Below are 5,453 nucleotides of genomic sequence, written 5' to 3'. Positions count from 1 at the left end.
CTGAGGAATGGCCAAGTCATCCACTAACTCCTTATAATGCCCCTCAGGGCAGACCTCTCAAGAGACTTGAGGGGCCATCACACGGAAGGAGGAGGTCGGTGCTCTTCTCTGTCTGTAAAATGTTGGCTATTGTGCTAATTTACTTTACTTTTGAAATTCTCCTTAATATTTCAACCCCAATAGTTTAACTATCATGATGTGTTTGAGAAAGGTACCGCAGGCATTTATTGGGTTGATGTAGCACCTACGCTTGGAGCTCCTTTTATGCTCTAAAACTAGGTAAGTAACTGTGTTAGTCTCCACAGCCTCATTGGTTTTATTTGGGCTAAATGGCACTGCTGCTCCGCATTAGTGGCACCTGAAGTGAGCTCACTTGGAGTTCCAGCTTGTCAGCGGGGGAGGGCTTTGTTCCACAGAGGAACTGGGCTAATGGCTTTCCTAAAAAGATTCAGGACTCAAAGAACATTTTGTTTTAGTTCGACACCACCAACACCATCTGTTCCTCAAACCCTTTCATTTTTCTTGAACTTAAATGACAACCACCCAAAAAACATACTTTTCACTTTTTAAATAATAAAGGCTGGTCAGTTCTTAAAATGAATTACTGCAAAATTTGATTCTGCCACCAGGTGGCAATGTGGTCTTATGTCTTAAAGCTTTCTGGACCAGGGGAAACCCAAGTTGGTTTATCCCATCTGCACTGCCTGTATGAATTCCTTTTGAAAATCCACATGTCAAACAAAATCAATTACAGTTTTTAACTCAAACTGCAATTGCCAACTGAGGGGAGTGTGTGTCTTGATTCTAAGAATAGATGTCAAACTTTCCCCCCCCTCCCTTAGAAGATATCAGATAGTTAATACAGAGTTTGTTTTTCCATCATAAAGTTGGGGGTAATTATAGCAATAATGTGTGTTAGTCCTTGTAGTATCTTTGATGAAAAGATACTATAGAATGATACCTTTAATTTCATTACTTTCATCTGTGTGACTTCTTTTGTTGCAAGGATTAATTTGTTATAATGCCTTACATTTGCATAAAGTGTTATGTGCTCCTTCACTCAAATGTTGAATAACTTTTTGATTTAATGATTTAAGTGGTTAAATTCTGGGTTCCATAGCCTCCCACCCCTTTAACATGTAAGTGGCCTGTCCTATCCATCAATTGTCAATACAACCTCTGACCAGGGGGAGGAGAGCAAAGCTTGAACAGGATTTTAAAACTAACAGTAATTTATAAAGCAAAAACTCCTAAATTTTTTTACCATTAAAAATATTAATACATAATTTTCTTTGAATTTTCTGTTTTGAAACTCGAATGATTGTAATCTCATTAACTTTATTACTTTTGAAATTCAATTTATTTCTGGCTTTTCTCTGCTCTCAGGCAGGTATTGTATATGCCTCATGTTTTGTGCACACCAGTTTGGAATGAATCTCAATATGCAGCATGTCTGTTCTTCAACATACTGTCCTAGCTATGAGCCAAGGACCAAGAAGATGGCTAGCTTTGACGAGAATCCTGATGCTTGAGTGGCTGAATTATATCTGATTAAAAGGCCATCCAACCTGGGCCATGGGAGTAGAGCAGTGGTTCTCAACCTTGGCTGCACATGAGAATCACCTGGGAATCTTTTTAAAATCCTGATTTCTGGGCCTCATCCTCCGGAAATTCTGTTTCTTTGTTATGGGGTGAGGCCACAATATTAGTAACAAAAAAACAGAATTTCTGGAGGATGAGGTCCAGAAATCAGGATTTTAAAAAGATTCCCAGGTGATTCTCATGTGCAGCCAAGGTTGAGAACCACTGGGGTAGAGGAAGCGGTGAGTGTGCAGGTGTGTGCACAGGTTAGCAATGATGGGGGTGGATCAAGGCGGAACCACCCAGTACTGAGTGAATGTCTACCCTGTGACTGTCAGCTTACTTACATTAGCTCATGCAATCCTTCCAACAAGCCCACAGAGGAGAACAATGTTTGTCAGTTGGGGTAGGCAGAACATCGGCCCTCACCGATGTCTACTTCCTCATCCCTGGAAACTGACTGTTGTGGTGCGCAGCAAGGGGAGGGTTAAGGTGGCAGGTGGAATTAAGGTTGCTAGCCGGCAGACTTCAAGGCTTTACCAGGTGGGCCCAATGTCATCCCAAGGTCCTTACACCTGGAGGAGGGAGAACTGGCATGAGAAGGCCTTAGCCCCAGGCTGCTGGTTGAGGCTGGAGGAATGTGGCCGCCCCTGGGATCAGGAAGAGGCGAAGAAGCCATCTCTTCCAGACCCTCAGAAGGGATGCCGCCCTGGCACCTTGATTTTAATCCAGTGTGACCCATTTGGACGTCTGACCTCCGGACGTGTACAATACATGTGAGTTGTTTTAAGCTACTCAATTTGTGGTCGCTTGTTACAGCAGCCCCAGGAGACGAAAAGCCTGGTGTGTGGAGTGCAGGTTACAAACACTATGTGGGGTCAGTCCAGCGGTATCATGGCCCAGATGCTGAGAAAGAGTTTCCTTGTTTTATGGACAAAGCGGTGGCTCTCCCCAGCCTCCACCTGGTAAACAGGAGATGAGGAGAAATTCGATTTTAGTTCTGTTCCATTTGAAATTTATCCTTTATCCAGTCATTAAAAAACCATCCAAGTGATGCTGTTTTGTTTTTAATAATTGTTTAGTCTGTTATTTCTTTGGACACCTGCTGTGTTCTAATGGAAGAAGAGCGTGTGTGTGTGTGTGTGTGTGTGTGTGTGTGTGTGTGTGGTGGTGGCTTGGGCAGAGGGGTGAGGGCTCTGGCAGGGGCTCTGGTGTAGCAGCTGCCAGCCTTAGCCCATCACCTGCCGTCGTGCCTGTCTGTGCCCACAGGGAGAACCTGCCTTCTTGGCCTCTCCCGAGCTCTGCAGATTCTTCCCCGAGGACCAGCCGCCCTCTAGGGCAGTGATGGTGAACCTTTTGAGCACGGTGTGTCAGCATTTTGAAAAACCCTAACTTAACTCAGGTGCCGTGTCACATATAGAAATTTTTTGATATTTGCAACCATAGTAAAACAAAGATTTATATATTTTATATTTATTTTATATACTTAAATGCCACTTAACAAAGAAAAATCAACCAAAAACATGAGTTTGCCTGTCACCTCTGACACGCATGTTATAGGTTCGCCTAGAGTCTAGGTCCACAGCACCCATGCTCCGGAAGGGCCCTGCCATCTGACTGCCCACTTGTCCCAAGTTGGCCTGTGCCCCTCAGGCACACCTTTCCTAGGGCCCCAGGGTCTTTCCTAGGCCTGTGTTCCCTCATTTCCCAGCCCTCTCGCTGCTCCTGACTGTAGTCTGACTCTCCACCCTCAACTCCTGGTCTACGCATAATGAAGGGCAGGGAGTAGAAGTGATTTGAATTCTCCAGCTTTGGTTCTTCATAAACTGAAGAAAATTCTCATACACTTCCCAATAGCCAAGCCTGTCTTGTCTGTCTTGTCCTACTACAGGGCCGAGTACTTGCCTTCTCTGGCCCTGGGGCAACAGATCGGGAGACATCAGAGGGACGCGTTTTAAAGGGCTGTTCAAATGCATGGTCCAGGATTTGCTAGAAATGTCTGCAGCAGTGTTTTGTGTGGGTCTTGACCTATCCGTAGTGATGCTGTCAGCTAGGGATGCCTGGGGACTGTGGCACCACAGACATTTCTCCAACCGGAGCCAAAGTTGTGGCAAGATGCATCTCAGCACCAGCCTTCAGCGAACTTTGAAAAACAAGGTTTATGACTCACTGTTCAGAGGGTACCCAGTAGGCCTGGGGCCATACAACCAGGTCGAAGGTGAAGAAAGAAGGAGGGTGTGTGGATCTAGGGTTCTGCTTTTATTGGGGTCAAGGGTGGGGTGCCTAGGGTTTCTCGGGTTCACTCTTTTTATTGATGAAATTAAAACACAAGAGGGAGAATTACAGCGTGGGAGAGGAAAAGCTGGGCTACTTACATGGTCAGTTATCGAGGTCACCCAGGGCTTTCTGAAAGGGAAGATCAATGGGTGGGGTGACCTGGCTCTTTATCTAGTTGTGTAGCTGGCGGTGTGTTTATTTGAGGTGATGGATGTCTTTGAAGTGGGTGTCTTGGTAATCAGAAGCTATAATTGTCAGGGATTGGAGCTTGGTCTCTGTCCTCAAAGAACATGCTGTAATTCCCTATATTCCTGGGCAGGTGGACGGAGTCTGGAAAGTCTTTGGGTAGGGAAATCTGTTCCCATGGCCACCATCTGGAGGGGAAGGACAGTGTCTCCCTCCTGTAGTGAGAAGGACGTTTTCCCCTTTGCCTGGCATGGGTTACCGGGAAGAAGGGAATTACCAGCGTTCTCCAGAAGTGGCTCATTCTGCTGAAAGCTGTCTGCATTAGAAAGGAGAGCAAAGGTGGGGGTGCCACTGTGAATGTCTGCTTCTCATTAGGGTGAGAGGGAGAGAGGGTCTAGGACTAGGTGGAGTTCATTAGCATCATTAAATAGTTCATTCTAAGAATGAATAAATACATTTCCTCGACCTACCTCAGCTGAAAGGAATGAAGCCGAGGGACATTTTCAATTAAAAAAATCTGATGTTAACTTTTGGGGGAATGGTTTTATGTTTACTCCTTAACATACCATTTCTAATGATGTTCTCTGACTTCTAAGAGAACATTTTTTATTGACCATAAAAATAAAAACAATCTTGGTGGTGTCCAAACCACGTTCCACAAATTCAGCCTGGAAGCATCTGCGAAAAGCAAACAAACAAACCAAAAAAAACCCCACCACGTTTAGAGAGACTAAAGCTTAACTTTTAAGAAACATTTACTGCTCCAAATAAAGGTATTTTGGAAATCCATGCGGCCATCACAGAGAATTTTACAAGGTTGGGATTATGGGTTTTGTGTGTCATTGGTGAGGCTGGGAGAGCAGCATCTCTACTTGCCGACCCAGTATACAGTTTCCCTTTCTTCCTTACTGACAGAACTCTGCTTTTGTTTGGGGGGCATTATGCCTCATGAAAAAACTGGCATTGCTTGGCTTCCTCTTTAGTTGGGTGGCGGGGTCATGTGATACTGTCCTGAACAATCGGAAGTAAATGGAACTGAGAATGGAAATTGTGATGTCAAGAGAACCAAAACAGAGCCAGGAGGCCTTAAAGAAGTTTGTCTTGCACATGTTCCACCCAACATATTTCTCCAGAAACTTTTGAGCTTCTCAGCCTTGCCTGGACCTTAATCCCTTCCTCATGAAGGCAACCAGATCATCTAAGTTCCTTACTTTGAAAGAACCAATCCATTTTGCCAACCAGCATCCTTCATTTGCATACCCAAACTAACCAATCTCAATTAACCTATCAGAAGCCTTCATTTACCTGTAAGGACCAGATTGAGGACTAACTGCCCATGGAACCGGAGGCTTTATAAAGCCTGTCTTTTTTTTTTTTTTTTTGGAGTACACTTTAGGCTGCTACTTGAA

The sequence above is a fragment of the Myotis davidii genome, unplaced genomic scaffold, assembly GCF_000327345.1.
Source record: "Myotis davidii unplaced genomic scaffold, ASM32734v1 scaffold78, whole genome shotgun sequence".
NCBI lineage: Eukaryota > Metazoa > Chordata > Mammalia > Chiroptera > Vespertilionidae > Myotis > Myotis davidii.
Note: the sequence above shows the minus strand (reverse complement) of the source record.